We start from the raw sequence: 20,891 nt of genomic DNA, 5'->3' as shown, positions 1-20,891 counted from the left end.
AAATTTTCTTATACCTTAGACCAGTGATGGTGAGCCTTTTAGAGACCGGGCGCCCAAACTGCCACATGTGAGCCCCCTGTCCTACCCTAGAGAGGGAAAGGAGGAAGCATTCCCATTGGGCTGTTAAGTAGAAGGGTGGGTCATGTAAGAAATATCCTCAGGCGTGCATGGAGAGAGTGAAGGGAGCAGCCCCCCTCTGACACTGGTGCATAGATTCACCAACATGGCCTTAGACCATTCACATACTCTGAGTTCCAATAACACTGGCTTCCTTGCAGTTATTTCCATAAGACACTCTATCTCCAGATTCTAGGCATTTTCACTGACTGTCCCCTGAGCCTGAAATTATTCTCTTCCTCTTGACTTGCCTGGTTTTCTTTAAATCTTAGCTGAAGCCCTACTTTATGCAAAAGATCTTTCCCAGTCTTCCTTAATTCCTTTTCCCCATGGATTATCTCCATTGTGTCCTATATATATCTTATTTATATGTAGTTGTTTGCACGCTGTCTCCCCAAATAGACTGTAAGCTCCTTGAGAGCAGAAACTGGCTTTTGCCTTTCTTTGCATCCCCGACATTTGGCACACTGCCAAACACATAGTAAATTTGCTTAATAAATAATTGTTAATTGATTGAATTTTTTTAACTGACAAATTCTCAAAGGCTTTGCCATCAGAGTAGGACTTGACAGGTCCTACAAAACCAAAAAGGCTCTGAGCCCAGCTCTAGTGACAGATTTGTGTGTTTATCATCTGAACAGGAAAGTTCATTGGGGCTTATCCCTAGAAAGATGATCACCAAATGAGGTATCTCAGTTCAGTAAAATGGTCTTTATGCTTTCATGGTAGGGGTTGTGATATTTACCAGTGAGATCAGTACCCACTTTGATGAAATCATAAAACTCTTAAATTGAGGATATTTTATAGCTTTATATATGTATGTAGCTCTAAGGTAAAAGCCAAGGTTTGTATTTTTTGTGAATCAGCAACTAACACAAACAAATATTTGTTGAATTGGTTTAAAAAATATAAAATTACATGAAACAAATGTGTACCAGAAAAAAAGCTTTTTTCACAATAAGGGACCTATTTACTAAGCTGACCATATATTCAAGTTATCTGATAAAGAATAGATCTTTCTTGGATTATATTAAAGAAATTATGATACTTTCTTACTCTCCAGATCCTCCTTTTCTAAATGGTAATCCTCAGTGCTTCTGTTTGCATTTGTCATTTCATCTTCACAGTGCTTAGTCCAGTGTCCAGCACATAGTAGAGGCTTAATAGTACTTGTTGACTGACAATAGAAAACATGATGTGATGGAACAAGCACTGGAAAAGAAATCAGAAAACCCGACTTCAAGTTCTGGCTCTGCCAATAATGATCTACAGGGTCTTGGGTGAATTGTTTCTGTTTTCTGGACCTCAATTCTGAATCATTTTTATGGACCCCTCCATCTCTGACTTTATATAAATCTCAGCATATGTTAATTGTAACCTAGTGTGCCAGTGGGGTTTTGAGGAAAATTGGCACATTAATGCACTACTGATGAAACTGTAAATTGGTACATTCATTCTGGAAAGCAATTTGAAACTATGCCCAAGTAGTGATGAAGTTTTACATCCTTTGACCCAGCAATTCCATAATTAGGTCTATATTCCAAAAAGATAAAAGGAAAAGGACTAATACTTAAGCCTGAGTGTGTGTATTTATAGCAGCTCTTTTTCTGCTGGCAAAGAACTAAAAAGGGCAACTAGGTGGCACACTGGATAGAGTGCTGGGCTTGGAGTAAAGAAGACTCATCTTCTTGAGTCCAAATCTGACCTCAGTCACTATTTGACTCTAGGAAAGACACTTAATCCTATTTGCCTCAGTTTCTCCTCTGTAAAATGAGCTGGAGAAAGAAATAGCAAACCACTTTAGTATCTCTGCCAAGAAAACCTTAAATGGAATAATGGAGAGTCAGACATGGCTGAAATAACTAAACAACAACAAAATATAAACTAATGAGTTATCCATGGTTTAATAAATTATGGTTTAGGGATGGAATAGAATATTATTATTGTTAAATATTTTTGTGGTTGGACTCTCAATATTTTTATAGGTGGTCGCCAGGGATTTAATTTCTAAATCCCAAAATGAATTACTAAAGTAAAATATAATTTATGGTAGTTTATTTACAATAAAGGGAAGATATTAAGGAATGAGAGAGAGAAACAGAGAGAGACAGAAAGAGACAGAAATGGAGGGAGGAGGGAACTCCAGCTTCCTCTTAGGCAGGTAGAAATACTAAGGCCCTAATCAACTAAAAGAGTCTTAAGGGGGCAGCTGGGTAGCTCAGTGGATTGAGAGCCAGGCCTAGAGACGGGAGGTCCTAGGTTCACATCTGACCTCAGACACTTCTCAGCTGTGTGACCCTGGGAAAGTCACTTAACCCCCATAGCCCTTACCACTCTTCTGCCTTGGAGCCAATACACAGAATTGACTCCAAGATGGAAGGTAAGGATAAAAAAAATAATAATAATAAAATAAAAGAGTCTTAAGACGATGGGCCTCTAAGGTCACTAACTCAGCCTTTCACTCACCAATGGTGACCATCTAAATGGAACGAAGTCTGGATGTCTGTCTTCCGGTCGCTCCTCAAGTATCTGTCTTCCAGTCCAACTCCGAGTCAAAGAATCCGCCATCAAACTTGAATCTCGAATCAAATCAAATATCAAATATCTTCTTCTGGCCTCTGTTCCTCTTTTTAAAGATCTTTTTCCCTTGTGTCACCTCCCCTAAAATTTCACATCTACCAATCACAACAGACACTTTTCTCCAGGACTGCCCACTCTTTAGTTCACACCTTCTTTGGTTAGATTATACCTTTTGGGTTACTTAACACCTTTTTTGGTTAGTTCACCTTTTGTAGTTACTTAACACCATTTTTTGTAGTTAAAATGTGTAGAACTACTTAAAATACTAAGTTAACACCTTTTGGGGATTAAAATCTAAAAATAGATTGTGGATTACAATTCAATCTTCCCAATAAAGGAAGAGCTAAATACCTTCATTGTTGCAATCAGGAGATTACAATTTAATTTTCACAATAAAGGAAAAGCTAAGTATCTTCATTGTTACAATCAAGAGATAGCTAAATCCAATCTTCACATTATATTATAAGAAACAATGAAGAGAATAGTTTCAGAGAAACTTGGAAAACTTATAAACTGATGCAGAGTTAATAGAATTTTAATAGTTCATAAAATGAGAGGAAGAATTTATACTATAACAAAAACATTATAAAAACTAACTTTTTAAAAAATAATCCTTATCTTCTGCCTTAGAATCAATAGGTAGAAGACTGATAAGGACTAGGCAATTGGGGTTAAGAGACTTGCCCAGGGTCACACAGCTAGAAAATGTTTGAGACCAAATTTGAACCCAGTTCCCCAGACTCCAGACCTGGCACTGTATCCACTGAGTCACCTAGCTGTCTCCAAACTTTGAAGGACTTTATAATTCTTATCAAATTCAAAAACCAACCCCTGATTCTAAAGGATAAATGACAATGGATGATACCCACCTCCTGCCAAAAGAAGTAATAAACTAATATGCAGAATGAATAACACACTTTTGGACATGGCCAATGTAGGATTTTGGTTTTTAGTGACATGCCAATTTTTACAGGTATTTGTTGGGGGTTTTTTGAGGATAGGTAGGAGGGAGATAAAATAAGTATTTATTAATTTAAAAAATAAAATGTAATTGAAAAACAGACATCTTCATTTATATATTTTATGGATGGTTAACTTCAGTCAGTGAGGATAATCCCCCAAACCCCCCCCCCCTCCAATTTAGCTATCTTTTGAAAGTATGGATTGCTTCACTCTTTGTATTTATATTCTCAGTGCCTAGCTAGCACAGTACCTGCGACACAGTAAATACTTTAAAAAAAAAAAACCTTCCATCTTAGAATCAATACTAAGTATTGGCTCCAAGGCAGAAGAGCAATAAAGGCTAGGCAATTGGGTTTAAGTGGCTTGCCCAGGGTCACACAGCTAGGAAGTGTCTGAGGCTAGGCTTGAACACAGGACCTCTTATCTCTAGGCCTGGCCCTCTATCCACTGAAACACCTAGCTTCTCAATAAATACTTAATATATACTTATTGCTTATTTCCCTTTCACTGAATTCATCTCTTAGATTATAGCTGTCTGCTTTCTGATTAAATTTTCATTGCATTCCATCATTCAGGCTTAAATTTATGTGTATAATTTATACATACTATGCCTTTGCTTTTACTCTACAGTTAATTTATGCATGTCTAACTTGATTTCCTAAGTAGAATTAGACTTAAGGGCAGGGGCTTTGTCTTCTTTCTTTTGTCCCCAAGGCTTTCAAACAACTGCTGAATAATGAGAGTGAATATCCTGTCAACAATTTACTCCAATCCTCCCTACCTCTTCCCCATGTACTCCCGTTCCCATCTCTACCAATATACACTTTTACTTTAAGGAATCCTGATTTCTTCAAAGTGAGCCCTTCTACAGAGACTGCCACAACCCCTCTATGCCCTAATAGATTGTTTTGTGAGTTTTGTTGCCAAAAATTATTTCCTTACTCCATGGCCAGCTTCCTGGCAATGAGCCCATCCATACTCAGCCAGGGGTTTGAATGACAGATTCAGTCTAAAGCCAAAACTAAACTCCAAGTCTTTTCAGCTTGGTAGCTACTGCCAGATCCTTGGCTGCCCTGGCACAGCAGAGAAAATAAGATCCTTACCCCACCTTCTCAAATATAAGTATTCCATTTGGATTGGTGGCTTTTTTCAAGCTTCTCCTACTTTTCAGCAGACTTAGATTTTCAGTGGCTCATCCATTGTCCTTCCACTCCAGATGCTTCTAAATGGGCTGCTTAGCAGATGCATAAGATTTGCTGCAGAAGTTATTCAAAATGATACATTTATCCTGGCAAATCTGCATACCTTATGCTAGCTTAGTAAAGTGAAATAAGCCTTCTTTGAAAAGATTTGTTGTTGTTGTTCAGTTATTTCAGTCATGTCTAACTCTCTGTGATTCCGTTTGAAGTTTTCTTGGCAAAGATACTTGGAGTGGTCTGCCATTTCTTTCTCTAGTCCATTTCACAAATGAGGAAAACAATTTTTAAATGAGGAAATTAAGGCAAATAGCATTAAGTGACTTGCCCAAGGTCACATGGCTCATGCCTGAGGTTAGATTTAAACCCAGGTCTTCCTCCACTGAATATATCCTTGGAGGAAGTCTATATATGCTATTAGACAAATATCTCCACTTAAAGCAGAGGTTCTTATACCTCTGTAGAATAAAATTTTAGGAGTACATGAACTTGGATGGAGAAAAAAATTACATTTTAATTTTTACTAACCTTTGGTTTCCTTTGTAATCTTATGTATTTTGTACATTTAAAAAAATAATTCTTAGAAGGGGTCCATAGGCTGCACCATAGGCAAAAAGGGGTCTACAATACAAAAAGAGTATAGGGATTGTTGAAATATTACTAATTTGACATTATATAGGGTTCCAAGGAGCTTATCATTACTCTAAGACTTTGAGAAAATTGTGTTCAAGTTATCATTTCCTTGGTGTACATGTCAGTGTGAGTAAGAACCCTTGGTTACCAGTATGCCATGCTTTGATGAAATGTCCAAGTGTAAGCTTTTAATGGAAATATAAGTTCCACAAGCCCGTGTAATAGGTGGCAATTTTTGTATTACTTCTTTATGTGGTGGAGGAAGGAGCTAGATTATTCAAAAAGCAAAGATTGAATCTAGAAGTGTACTCTGAGCTATGAGATTTTACTTTCCTCTAACACTAATAGCAGTAGGTAACATTGCATACCCCCTTAATTTTTACAAAGCACTTCACATATGTTATCTCATTTGAGCCTTACAAGAACCTGGAGAATATATATTACATTTATTTTACAAGTAAGGAAATAAGTTTAGAGCAGTTAAGTGCATGCCCAGCATTACCCACTAGCAGTATTTGGACCCAGGTATCTTCTGATTCTAAAGTCCCTAGCTCTTCCCACTATACTACCATGCCATCCACTGAAGCAATGAAGTGTTTCTCCTTAGACATGGGTTTTAAAAAACCATGTGGGATTGAATCGTTTCCAATTCCTCTGTCCCCACACATCCACTAAATAATGGGGGAAGGGTATCATAATCAGTACTAATCAGTACTTGCAAAGCCAACAAATTACCTAATGATGCATGCTTCATCATTTTCCAATGAAATGATTCCCCAGTGTAGCATTAAAGTTTGCACTGAGTCTCCATAGTCATTACTAAAGTCTCTAAGGACCAGAGCCTTTCTAAGTACTATATATTATTATTATCCAATAGCCACAATATTTCTAAAAAGACAAATTATATTTAGTTCATGGAAGAGCTACTTTCCTAATCAAATCCTTTAAGAGATGATCATGAAATTTCTTCTAGTATTCATTCAATTGAATATCATCCAATAAATGATAAAAACATGATGGCGTATAATTGTTTCTCCAAGATGATATAGATGATTCTTGCTATCTCATCCCTAGGAGCAGCCTCTAGCAAAATGCTTGAACTAGGAGGCGTGTCTCCATCACTTTTTTGTATATCTCTATTACCCAAATCTATCACTGAATATCTTCATTTTTCTTTACTGTCCACACCTCTTATAAACCATTCTCAGAGGCTTAATTCTTCACAATATGTAAATGACTTATCAAAGTCTAAAATACATCTCATCTCTGGTATTTGAATCTCGGCAGGGATTAAAACCCTAAACTAAAGGGTGAGGATCCAATAGTATTATTCAAGTAGCAGTCATCTGACAGGTGAGATTATTTAGATGATACTTATGAAATTATATGAATAGGCAACTACTTTAATAAAAAAGGATAGTACCAGATTAGTAATTTCTAAAGTATGCTTTGTTTTTTGTAAAATTCCTCTTTCGGTCTTATAGCCTAGTCTCTTTTATCATACAGTGGAAGAAAGAATATCATACTTGAGGTTAGAAGAGATCCAACATCAAATCTTGTCTCGGATATTTTATGGCTGTGTAACCCAGGAAGGGCAAATCATTTCATCTGCAAAATAGAATAAAATATATGAAGTACATATTTGATAGACTTTTTGTGAGAATCAAGTGAATAATAAGTGAAGTACTTTTCAAATTCAACTATATAAAAATAAAACATCAGTTTTAATTATTAATGTCATTTGATACATATACATATATAATTTTTATACCTCAATGTTATAGGTGGATGCCCATTGACAATAGAATGGTCTGTGATAATAATCTGGATCCATTGTAGTTTTTTAGTTCAGTTCCCCAGGATATTTTGTGTTCTGTGTTTGTAACATGAGGATTTGTCATCTATTAGACAACAAAAGATGGCAAACTTCTTTCTTAGCTACCATGTTATGTCTTATTAGTCATTTAGTAGCTATCAAAATAGTATTTATTTATTCATTCATTACCATTACTAGCTTCTCTTTTCCAATTATTATTATTGTTGTCATTGTAATCTTCTTGTTATAAGAATAAAAATTTATATAATTCTGTCCTAATATAAAAAGCAAATTGAACAGTCAAAAGAATCCCCTGGATGTGAAGCCAGAAGACTTGAATCGTGACCCTGTTTACCTATGTGACCTTGTTCAAGACTTTAAACTTCTCTGGGCCTCATTTTCCTCATCTGTAAAATGAGGAGGGTGTGTTAAATGACCTCTAAGATCCCTTGTGTCCTTATATATATGACTTAATAACTCCACTGACATATCAGGCATATCTGGCAGAGTTTTCAAAAGCTATATGAACATCCTATAATAGCTCCTAACAAATTGAAATTTTTATAATTAACAGTAATTACACCTGTAAAAATTAAAATTAATCTCAATAATCAAAAATATTATATTTTAAGAGATTTATTAATGATCATTAGAAATAAAGGAATAAAAAGGTAACAAAATAAGAAACCATGTGCCCATGACTAATCTACCTTTTCAAAAATTCCACTTACCACCACAGTCACACCCAGGAAGCAAAGAGAGAGCAAGACCAGGAACCCCACTGAATTTATCCCTCTGTCTACAGGAAGTACATAACAATAGGAAGTCAGTAGGCTCCTGGGAAATGCACTTTTTAGGGTAGCAGATTTCCAAATTATACACAACAAAAATAATAGCTAACCATTTTGTAGTGCTTTAAGGTTTGCAAAGTACTTTTCAAGTATTTTCACATTGTTTTTCTCCCAGCATCCCCGGAAGGCTGTTCTATGATTAGGTCCATTTTACAGATGATGAAAATGAGGATGGTAGAGGTTAAATGACTTACTCAAGACCATCCAGATCCAGAACTCTATCTACAGCACTACCTCCTGTCTTTGAAAATTAGATAAGCAAATCCTGTCATCTAAAGAGCAATCTAGCCAGGGATGTTCATCAATAGAAGCATGAAAATAGTGATTTATTTTTTGACACAGCAACTTCTTAGGTGAGAAAAGGTTTATAGAAGAGTTGCAAAAAACTGGTGAAAAAATGCCCATTGATGATACCTTGTGTCTTTAAAATATCGAATTATCAATGGATAATTTATTTATATTCCTTGTTTATATCATACAAAATCAAGTGTCATCCTTTCCTTCAATATGGGCAAGAATTTATTATGTTGTTTTTTTCTTTGAGCAAGCAAGTAACATGTAGTAACTATGTAAACTATGTAACTAAGTAACTATGGGAAAAGCACTATAAATCAGAAGCTCTGGTCCCTACATTTGGTCCTGCCCTTAAATAACCATTTGACCTTAGAGAGATTATATAGTCTTTCTAAATATTTCCTCATCTGTGAAGTGAGAGGTATTCAATTAGATGGTCTCTAAGGTTCTCTGCAGCTTTTACATTCTAAGAATCTCTATGATTAAGGAGAACTGGTTAGACTTATAGTTCCTGGTGTCTTTTGCCCCCATGATAAAGTTATTGGAAGACACCTAAATTTTTTAAAATGCCAATAAATCAGGATTGCTTCCTCTGACACCCTCTTAGTTTGACAACCCTCAGACCTAGTATTCTTCCTCCAGACATGTTTTGGAAATTAAGGTTTCCCTCTGTTTTCCACATAACATATGCTCTGGATTTACTGTGTAAAGTCAAATCCCCAGGGTGCATAAAATAACTCATTTTGTTCCCCCTTGCATGTAGCAACCCTGTGGGAACTGGATATTCTTATATATTTAATCTCTTGTTGCCTCATGGATTTCTCTGGGGAAGCACTTGAAGGTAAGCCACAGGGTGAATTCAAACATTAAACTGTCACATATATGAAGTCCCAGGGGACAAAGAGTTAAGTACAATATTTCTCTATTGTCCTTAAAACTCCGTGTTAAGGGAACCTTAGTGAGATGTGGGAGTCAGGGATCTGACATGGGGAAGTAGAAGAATATTAAAGAAACCAACTTGTCATTTGGGCAGCATTTTTGATAATTTCAAAAAAAAAACAAAACTTTAGCATCCTACAAAATATTTATTGGCTTACAAAAATGTTACCATTGGTTCCCAACCTACCAGTGTCATAGCAATGGTGCTTGTAATGGAAATAAGTGTTGACTTTGGGATATTTCTTCTATGTTTACTAAAATGCCCACAATCTTTTCTTTTTTTAGGGCTGACCTACTCTCTTTCAGGGTCTAGGTCTTTTAGTCTTGTTACAATTTGCAGGGCTATTTTAGGATGTAATCCAAGTCTCATTTGTTCTTTCTTTCCTGAGTAGGAAGATGAAATCCTTTTCTCTGGTTATGCAATTTAATTGTATAATAATTCTGTTAAATCTTTATTAGAATTATAATGTTCAGCACTATACAATTCAAAATTTTGTTGTAAAATTCAATATAGCACTTGATGATTTATATTTAATGCTTAGAAATGTGATGTGTAAAGAGACCTAATCCTTTCTAGTGTGGCTTATATTTAAAGCTACCCTACATTATTTAAACATCATAAATTCAAAAAATATATATAAGTAACAATAATAATCAATTGGGGAGATTACAACTCAGTACCCTCACTCCCATTTCAAAGAGATCCATCACCCTTATGGCTCACATATTAGCTCTAGTGTAATGAGTTCTTTGGTCATATCCTTCTCCTTTTTCTCCCCCTTCCCTTCTCTTTCTTCTTCTCTGTTTTTCTCCCTTTTTTGTTTCCCTTTCCAATTCTCTCTCCCTCTTCTTTTTCCTTCTCTTCTTTCTTAACTTTCAACCTTCTCTGTCTTCTGTTTCTCTCCCCTCTTCACCCCTCACCCATTTCTCTCTCTTTCCCCTCCTTCTTTCTCTCCTCCGTGCCTTAATCTTAGCCTCTCCTACAAAGAGAAGATCCTATAAGGTCCTACAAGGTTCCTTTTCACTGACACTGAACAATTATGTATTTTCATTCGTGTGTAAAACTCATTGCTGAATTTAGGAAACCTTTGTCCAGTCCACTTCTGTCACAAACTAGCTATGTGCCCTTTAACAAGTCATTTAACTTCTTAGTTTCAACTTCAGATTCTTGGTTTCCTATTCTGTTATTAGACAAGATAATTTCCTCTATTGTTCTTAGTACTAATAGTCTTTCATCCTTTACAGCCCAGTTTTCACTTTGCCTACCACCTCTGCTAGGCAGTTTTAATATCAACAGACTCAACACACACATACATACACACACACACACACACCCCAAAGGTCATCTTCAGCTCCCCAACATAACAGTCAGATTTTTAAGATCATAAAACCACAAAAACTTAGAGCTTAAATGGATTTGGAGTGTCACTTTGCCCAATGTATACATTTTACAGATGAAGAAACTGAAATTCATTGAACTAAAGTGATTTTGAAAAAAAGTAATAAATTGAAGGTTTGAACTTAAAGTGTTCTAACTCCCCTTCCAGAGCACTTATAACCAAACAGCTTTCTGTATAGGTTTTTGAGGATAAAATATGGACAATTGAGTAAATGTCTGAATATCTATGGATAGATTTTCATTTTTATTTCCTACTTTCTAATCTGAAAGTATTCCACCCTAAATCAGAGACTTAAACTCCAACTGCACTCACTCTTTTAAAAGAGGCTGTTTATAGGGAACATCAATTTAGAGACAGAAAGAGCCTTAGAAATCATCTAATCCACCCTCTTAATTTTTTTTTAAACCCTTACCTTCTGCCTTGGAGTCAATACTGAGGCAATACTGTGCATTGGCTCCAAGGCAGAAGAGTGGTAAGGGCTAGGCAATGGGGGTCAAGTGACTTGCCCAGGGTCACACAGCTGGGAACTGTCTGAGGCCAGATTTGAACCTAGGACCTCCAGTCTCTAGGCCTGACTCTCAATCCACTGAGCCACTCAGCTGCCCCTGCCCTCTTAATTTTATAGATGGGGAATTGGGGTTCCAGGGATCTAGTGTAATTCTCATGGTCAAAAAGGTAATAATAATGTGACCAATCCAGGAATCAAAACCAATCCTTTCACTACTCAATACTGTCTCTCTGATTATGAGGTACCATTTGAATAACAGATGCTTTAGCTAATACTAAGCTGAGATCTATATTTGCCTTTTCATAGTCAAGAGATTTGTTTTCCCACAAGGGCATCTACTAACTTAATTACATTTTAGGGAGGGAGTTACAATGAAACAGGAGAGGAGCTTAAAATAGTTTTAAAGTTAAACTGAAGATTGAAGAACTGATGACTTGCATGTATTATAAAGACAGAGGACATTTGATAAATATTCAATACAGTAATTCTTTTATATATTGGTTTTTTTAAACGCTTACTTTCCATCTTAGAATCAATACATGTACTGGTTTCAAGGCAGAAGAGTGGTAAGAACTAGGCACTTGGTGTTAAGTGACTTGTCCAAGGTAGCTAGGAAGTGTCTGAGGTCAAATTTGAACCCAGCACCTCTTGTCTCTATGCCTGACTCTATGCACTGAGCTGCCCCCTATTGTATGTTTTAAATGAATTCCATTAAGATGGAAAGTTTATACCTAAACAAAAATCTTTTGGATCACTGACTAGTGAGAAGCTTCCTTAGTACAGTTAGCTTTCAGTCATGCAGTTGCTTTTTAAATTTTGTCTATATGCCATTCTACATTGTGTCTAATAAATCCCTAATATGTTTTTATGGATTCCAATAAAAATTATACATTGCAAAAAGAGGATATTTTTGAGAACTCTCTTCTAAAACCTAATTTTTAAAAAGAAATTTCCTTGCTGGGGATGATTTAAAATTTGAATAATTTACTCCTAAAATACGACATTCTCTCCCCACCCCTACTCTCTGGATGTAGATCCTGGATATTATTTCACAATAGCAAAGATATTCAGATGAAAAATTACTTCTTGTTATTGTTGATAGATTAGTTGAAAGAAAATATAAAATGGGGATAAAATTCATGCACATTAGTTTTTTAAAAGGCTAAAATGCACCCAAATCCAATTAATTGTGCTATAATCTAGGAAGAAAAGTCTGTTAACAATGGCAAGCATGTTTCTCTTTCAATTGTTTGCCCAGTTCTTTTTTCCTACCCACCCCCATACAATAGACTAATTTTTCATACCTAAAATTCTAATTTATCTATCTTAAGTTGAATGGTTTTTTATTACTTGGAAATATATCATTTAAAAGCTAAAATACATGTAAAAATGGATACTTAACAAATAACGCACACATTATGCTTTCTCTATTCATTTGTATTCAATCAAAAATCATCTGGAACAGTTAGCACAGCCATCTAGTGGACAGTTTTTATAGTTTAGTGCTTTCACTTGTTGCAAGATTTAAGTTTATGAAATAAAATCTTAACACAAACATCAGCTCTATCAGAAATGATAGGTAAATAAAATTTAGGAGCATTTTCGCTTAGGAGTTACCTTTTAACCACTCTCCAAGCATTTCTAGGCACAAATTTCTCACCTGCCCTATTTTCCAAAGCAAATTCATTAGCAAGTTTTGCTGATAAAATTCTTTCTAAAATATATTAGGAACTGAATCAAATTTACAAGAAGAAGAACCATATAAAACATGGTCAAAGGATATGAACTGGCATTGTCATCTGAAAAAAAAGTTCTTAGTCACTTTTAATTAGAAAAGTGAAAATTAAAACAACTTTGAGGTATTAAATCACACCCATCAGAGTGAATAAGATGAGAATAAAGGAAAATGAAAAATACTGCAGAGGATATAGGAAAATACTGGCACACTGACATACTTTTGGTGGACCTACAAACTGTTCCAACGGTTCTGGAAAGGTATTTGGATCTATGGCTAACTATATGTACCCTTTGACCCAGCAATACCACTACTAAATATTGATAACAGATCATTTTATGTTGTATTTAAAAATGAATTCAAAGTTTGGAATTGGGGGGGGGAAGAAATTTCATTTTAGGTAGGTTTCAAAGGACATCTAGTTAACTATTTCTGTCTATCCATACACACATAACTGCTACAATTCTAGTTGAATGACTTTTTGTAAAATTTGCCTAACATTCTGAATGTAGCTTTAATGGAATGAATTAAATGAATGTAACTGTGATTAACAATGGACAAGATGAATACTATTTTATATAAAAGGGCAAATTTAGCTTACATTACTTCTTATGTATATTTGCAAATAATAAGGACAAGCTAGAAAGGTACCACAATTTGGCTCCAAGTGACTCAGTTGCCAGAATTAATTTTATTTAATTTAAAAACAATACAACAGGGGGCAGATGGGTGGCTCAGTGGATTGAGAGTCAGGTCTAGAGAAGGGAGGTCCTAGGTTCAAATATGACCTCAGATACTTCCCAGCTGTGTGACCCTGGGCCAATACACAGTATTGACTCCAAGATGATGGAAGGTCAGGGTTTTAAAAATTTTTTTTAATTAAAAACAATGCAACAATCAACTATGATTCCAGAGGAACAGAGATGAAGAATTCTATCCATCTCTTTACAAAGAAGATAGGCTAGGAATGCAGAATGAAATACATGGTTTTTGGAAATTGCTAAAATGGAAGTTTGTCTTGCTATAGTCTGTGTATGGTGATTTTTTTTTCTTTTTCAATTTTTTATTTTGAAAGTGAATAGGTTAGGTTAGAGGGAAATAAAATGAATGGCTGTTAATTGAGGGAAATGGCAATCGGGAGTCATAGGAGATTTTTAAGAAAGGGTAATGTTGGGATTATAGTTCTTTAGGAAAACTGTTTTGGTGTTAATATGAAAGATGAAGTGGAGAAGGAAAAGTTTGGGGTTGATAAAAGTGAAAGGTAATAAGAATCTGTCTTTGAGTAATGAAATACTGATATATATGAAAACCAAGGAGTAAGTATAGAGGAACAGGTAGTAGACAATTGATTCAGTTTTGGATATTTTAGTCTTGAGGTTCCAGATTGATATCAAGATGGAGATTTCAAAAAATTAGTTGTGAAATATGGTTCTGGAGTTTGGAAAAGGTCTGTACTAGAGATATATGGTATGTTTAAGAATTTTCTCAGTTGGGGATGAAAAATAATAAGGTTGCAAGAAAGAGAATGTAGAAAGAAGAGGATTGAGGGCAAAGCCTTGGAAAGTGTCATCATTTAGGAGGCAAAAGAGAAAGAACAACTAGAAAATTATTAGAACTAGGAAAGGGCCATTTTTTCAAGGATCAAGGGAATAGAGAATAATGAAAAGAAAATGAATATTAGTCACAGTCATTCAACACAAACTCCAGAGCAGTGAAAGAGAATAATGAATGAGAGACAGTTTTTTGGAAAACATTTGTCTGTAGGATCATAAATTTAGATGTAGAAAAGATTTTAGAGCCAACCAAATCCAATCCTCTCATTTTACAGATTTGAAAACTGGATCTGGAAGAGATTAAGTTAGTTGCCTTGGTCATACATATAGTAAGTACTCAAGGTAAAATCTGAAGACAAGAGTTCCTAACTCTAAGCCTAGTGATCTACATGGTACTGCCATCTGCTTCTGGGATATATTAGAATGGAGATGATATATCAGAGACTAGACTATGTTTATATGTATGTGCTTCTTGAATCAAAGAGCTAGAAGTGACCTTAAAGACTCATGCTAAGCATTTTTATGAATATTTCCTCAACTTTGCCTATTGGAATCCTTAGCTCCTTTCAATAATAATTATTGTTATTATACTTGTGATATAGTAATCATTGTTGTTGTGATATAATAATTATTATTATATAACCAGCATCTTTATGATACTTTAAAGTGTGCAAAGAAGTGTATTGTGTTCTCATTTAATCCTCACAACAATCCTTCAAAGGAGTTACTATTATTATCCCCAGTGTACAAATGAGGAACTTGAGGCTGAGAAAGGTTAAGTGACTTGCCCAAGATCACATAACTAGTAAGCTTCTAAGGCTGGATTTGAATTCAAGATATTTCTGATTACAAATCTAATATTCTTACCCACTTTACTATCTAACTACCTCTCAATGTGAGCTTCTCAAGGCTGAGCTTAGGTGTTAATTCCTATACAAGGCTATTCTCTCCCTCCTTCTCTCCTTCCCCTTCCAAATTAATTTGAATTTTATATATATATATATATATGATTTTTTTATCTTACTACATAAATCCTTCATAATCTAGTCCCTTCACACTTTCCAATATTTTTAAATCTTACTCCTTGCCATGTTCTTTTCAATCCAGGGACTCTGCTTCCCAGCTGTTTCACAAATAAAACCCTATCTCTCCATTCTGAGCATTTTCTTTCTTCCCCATACCTAGAATGTGCTCCCTCCTCAACTGACTTCCCTAGCTTCCTTTTAGTTTCACTAAAATCCCACCTTCTACCAAAAGTCTTTCCTAAACTCTCTTAATTCTAGTGCCTTCCTCTGTTAATTATTTCCTATTTGTCTTGAATCTAGCTTATTTGTATATATCTTCTGACTTATTGACTCCCCCATTAGATAGTGAACTCCCTAAGGACAAGGACTGCCTTTTTTACCTCATTTTGTATCCTCAGTGTTTAGTAAAGAGCTTAGCATACAATAGAAATGTAATAAGTATTTATGAACTAAATGATTGATGTTTCTCTCCAGTGAAGGATAATATCCTTGAAGATAGAGATTTGTCTCTTTTTATTCTTTGTGTCCTATTCACCTAATACAGTGTGCTATACATAACAGAAATTACATAGCTAACTTTTCATAAATACATATTTAATAAGTATATAAATATAAAGTATTTTCATTAGTAGTTATAAAATAAAATATGAATAGCCCAGGATCTTAAGTTATTTGCCAGCATATCTTTGTTTTACCTGTATTATATACAAAATACCTATGTATTATTTAACTCAAGTAAACATGAAAGAATATCTGATGTCATGCCCTACAGATCAATTAGGCAGCTTCAAGAAGTTAATTTTTAAAAGACTAAAACTTATGAATTGACTTAACAAACTGAGATTATTAAAATGATATAGGACAGTGATGGCAGACCTTTTAGAGACTGTGTTCTGTGCCCTGCCACCCCTTCCCCAGAGACCAAGTGCCATCCCTGCCTCATCCCAGATAGGGGAGGGAGAGAGGAGAGAGGCACAAGAACTCTACCCAGGGGAAGGAGTAAGCACTTCCATTGGGCTGTTGGGCAGAGGGAGGTGTGGTGGAGAGAGAGAAAGGAGTAGCTCCACCCAAGTCCCTCTGTCTTTCTAATAACTAACTCTGGTGAGCATACCCTCAGAGAGTTTTCTGTGTGCCATCTTTGGCATGAATGCCATAGGTTCACCATCACAGACCTAGGATAACACCTTAACTGAGCATAGTTTTTCTTTCTCTAAGTCTTAAAACCACAGCTATATTAAGTGTAAGCATCCTGTTGCTACTATAATCAAGTTTTGTGTTAATATAAAGTGGGTTTATGATTGGATTCTGTCCCAGGATTACCAAGGCTACTGAAAAGTTTGTATTTTACTTGCCATTATTTCTTCAGTGGAAATCAGTTCTTTCAAGATTGAACTACTTCCAAATGAAAGGTAGGCAAATACCAAATACTCTAGGCCAGAGTTTCCAGGAGCACATGTGCACATATGCATATACATCTCACACCACAAAAATGTAAGAATGAATAAAGTTTTCACTTGTTCCTTGGGTTAAATGGAGCTATTATCCAAAGTAAAATATTTAGTCTTTGATCAGAAACCAGAGTACCTACCAGAAGATACTGTATATCTCATGTAAGTCAAATATTTTCAGACTTTTAAAAATGCCTTTATTTTGACAAAAAAAGGTAAAATGAAATATACATAACATTCATATAACATAAACTGTCATAACATTGGGGGGGGAACCCTAACCTTCTATCTTAGTATCAATTCTAAGATGGAAAAGTGACAGGTGCTAGGCAATCAGAGTTAAGTTACATGCCCAGGATCACATAGCTGAGAAGTATGTAAGGCTATATTTGAACCCACATCCTCTTGACTCTGGGCCTGTTGCTCACTGTGCTCCCTGGTTCCCTCAACTTTGAACCTATTAGATAGGTGACATAATAGATAAAATGTGACTTAGAGTCAAGAAGAGCTGAGTTCAAGCTCTGACATAAGGCTTGGTAAATCTTAATCTCAGTTTCCTCAAGTGTAAAATGGGAATGATAATAATGATGTTGATAATAGCATCTGCCTCGCAGGGTTATGAGGATCAAAATGAAATAATATATATAAAGTACTTTACAAACTTGAGAACACTACATAAATGTTAGACATTGTTAACAACTCTTCAACCCTTTGTTTTTCTAAAGTACTTATTTATGTGAGAAGCAGCATGGAAGAGACAGGAAGGATTTGGAGGTAGTTTTGCCTCTTGCACCTACTAGCTCTGAGGCCATGGGTTACCCCAGTCAGTTACCCCAGACATTTTTTAATAGGAATCACTGGTTGGTGTTAGTATTATTTCCATATGGGGTATGAAGTTACAGATCCCAACCAAAAAAGAAATTTACTTCTCTATATTTTATTATCAAAATAAGAGTTTTATTTACTTCTTCTAAGATACAAGTTCCTGACGATAATGAAGGAATCCACATGGAACAGCAGAAAAGTACTAGATTTAAAATCAAAGGAGCTGGATTTAAGTTCTCAGTTCAGCTCCTTCAGAAAATCACTTATACCTCTCTGAATCTGTTTTCTCCTCTGTGAAAATGAGATGACTATACTACATTGTGTCTGGGTCCTATCTAGTGCCACATTTATGATTCTATCTGCATGACTGTGCCTTATTGACCTTTGAATTGCTCACTACACCTTTGAGAGAAGCATATTGAGCATAGCTCTCACTCAGTAAATGTTTTGTGAATTTAAAGATACTATCATTTTTCATTTTATTTTTCAATCCTTCATCATCTATAAATGCTGTAATAACCCTTCATAAATGGTTGCTGCAATGAAGAAGAGATGGTGAGGAGAAAGAGAGAACAGGGGTGAGAGAGAGGGAAAGGATTGTTCTATTTGTTCTTCTCCCTTACTTCTGGGGGGGAGATAAGCCAGGTCCTATCCCCTTGGAGAAAAAGAGTATGTCTCCACAGAAATATTTTCTGGGAGACGGAGGACAGGAGATTAAAGAGGGATTGCCTCAGTGAGATGGTAGGATGCCTCCTTCAGAGAAGCCCAGGGCTGTTGGGGTCAAATCTATCCTTGAGAGGCAAGATAATCTCTTATGCCTCTGCTTTCCCCAAGGACATTAACTGTCAACTGTAAAAATTTTGTTGGCACATAATCTTAACCATTTTCCCACAATTCAGTTTTAGCATAAAATAAGAACTTAGATTAGCAAACAGACAGATTAGGATAAAATTTGTTATTTGGGGAGGGGGAGGTTAGATAGGAACAATAAGTAGCATAGACAGATTAGAATAGACATAGAAGATAAGTAACTGGCGTGGGCCAGGGTGGCACCATGGGAACAACAAGAAATGGAGGATTTGTGATAGAGGCTGGCACTAGAGAAAAAGTGCCAGACTGAAGAGTATATGAAATTAATCACCTCGAAGGGGGAGGGGCCCCAGGAGTGAATTTTCCTGAGGAGAGAAGACTCTGGCTGGAGGGCTGTGAGGGTCTCTCTGTCTTGGGAAGTCAAAGAGAGAAGGTGGATAAAGACTTTCTCCTGAGGGTTACCCACTTTTCCTGCTGATGTCTGGAAATCCTTCCCCCCAAACACTTCCAATTGAAGGGACTTCTGAAGAGAAACCTGAACAGACTTTACCTCAGTTCCTGTTGCCCAGGGGTGAGTCAACCTGACTTTCTCTCAGGGGGCTCAGACTGCCAAGGCCTGAGTTCCCCTCCAAACTCGAGGAGGGAGGAAAAAGGTTTAGATAGAGACAGGGACCCCCTTTTCCCACTTTCCTTTTCCCATTATTCCCTGCCTGTTATTCCTTTTGTATTACCTGATTGAGTTAATATTAAAAGTTACCTATTCCCCAAGCTGAGTGTGAGTGAATGGAATCATGGGGAGACCCTTCGGTTTCAAGTAGTAGAGGGGGGACAAGAGGGACAAGAGCAAATTGGGAAGAGCAGCATTAGCTAAGGAGGGAAGGCAGAAGGGGGAAGATCTTCAAACCCCCTCTCTTCTCTCTGAGCCAACACCTTACATCTGCTGTCCCCCCTGAACCCCACTTTGTGGAAAGAAGGTAGGGTTCTCCTCCCTTTCCCTCTCTCTCAATACCTCAGAGTCCAAACCTCCCCTCTAGACAACATCCATTCTTTTTTTATATCTTTTTTTTTAAGACACAACCCCTTTCAGGGTGTTAGGAGTGGTTAACTGCCAAAGAAAGATGTCAGTTCCTTTGGTCAGACAATTTTATTGGTCAGACAATTTTAAATCTCTGGGATCTAGAAGTCGATCCTCTTTTGGGGAGAGTGTGGAAGAGGAGAGATTTATAAGAGATCCCAGAGACTTTATGAAAATGAAAAGAGCAAAGGTTCCAGCAGCAGCAGGGGATGGACTGGAGAGATTTGGAATCTTAAGGAAAAAGGAATCCAGAGAACAGGCAGTTGGGAGTCTGAGTCTATCTCACTCTGACTGAGATAGGTGAGGTGAAATCCAGTCTTGGTTGGGCTGATCCCAAGAAAACCTTCTTTTCCTGAAATCCTGATTTCTATTTTCTCAAAACCCCCACAAGTGGATAAAGACAGAAGAAAAGTCCATAAGAAGAATCTCCACAGTCTCCCCACCTGAATTGAAGCACCTGCTGGGCAGAGCTGAAGCCAGGGTTCAAGACTCTGAACCCCTTCTGGGTCTTGAGGCCAGTGAGCCCAAGTTGCTCACAACTTTGGAGGGGGAAGAGTTTAGGCAGTTAGGGACCCCTTCTTCCTCTTCCTTCCTGCTTCAACTTACCAACCTTTCCCACTCCATCCTGTTTTATTACATTAGAATAAATTTGTGATCTTTTATAACTGGCTGAAGACTGAGTAAGGGGCAGCTTAAACTGAGGGAGTAAAGTGACTTCCCTTTCCCTCTAGGAAGAGGAGCTTGCTGAACAGCAACAAAGTGATAGAGGGGATTAACCCGGAAAGCTAGGTGAGGGGACATAATTAGGGAAGGCTGAAGGGGGAAACAAACAGACTCACCCTCCTTCTCCTTTCCTCGTCAGTCTTAACAACAGATACCACTCCTTTGCCTTACCTTGAGAGGGAGAACACTCCATTTTCCCCTTCTGTTTCTTTACCACCAAAATCACCCTCTATTACAAGAGGTATGACCCTCCCCAAATCTTCAATCCCCTTAACTATGTTGTTTAGAGACTGGCGCAAACCTAAATCTTAAATGTCAATCAATTTATTGAAGTTCAAGCAGTAAAGGAGATATCAGGGATGTCAGGCAGGAAAGTGGGTTAAAAAAAAGGGGAGGACTT

General features: G+C 36.5%; 1 protein-coding gene across 3 annotated transcripts in view; it reads left to right on the top strand.

The window, feature by feature from the left end:
• Window positions 1-20,891, top strand: part of RGS17 (regulator of G protein signaling 17) — a 204,302-nt gene that overhangs the window by 142,292 nt on the left and 41,119 nt on the right. Inside the window, exon 1 of one of the 3 annotated variants that reach the window (XM_056818963.1) lies at window positions 13,778-19,264. The exons of the other annotated variants lie outside the window; for them this stretch is intronic. The gene's annotated coding sequence lies outside the window, so the exon portion shown is untranslated. Of the gene's footprint in view, window positions 1-13,777; window positions 19,265-20,891 lie in introns of those variants that run through there. 3 annotated transcript variants of the gene reach the window in all.

Source organism: Monodelphis domestica, chromosome 2 (genome assembly GCF_027887165.1).
Source record: "Monodelphis domestica isolate mMonDom1 chromosome 2, mMonDom1.pri, whole genome shotgun sequence".
Classification (NCBI taxonomy): Eukaryota; Metazoa; Chordata; class Mammalia; order Didelphimorphia; family Didelphidae; genus Monodelphis; species Monodelphis domestica.
The sequence above is the reverse complement of the archived record's forward strand: the minus strand, read 5'-3'. Positions and strand labels throughout refer to the sequence as shown.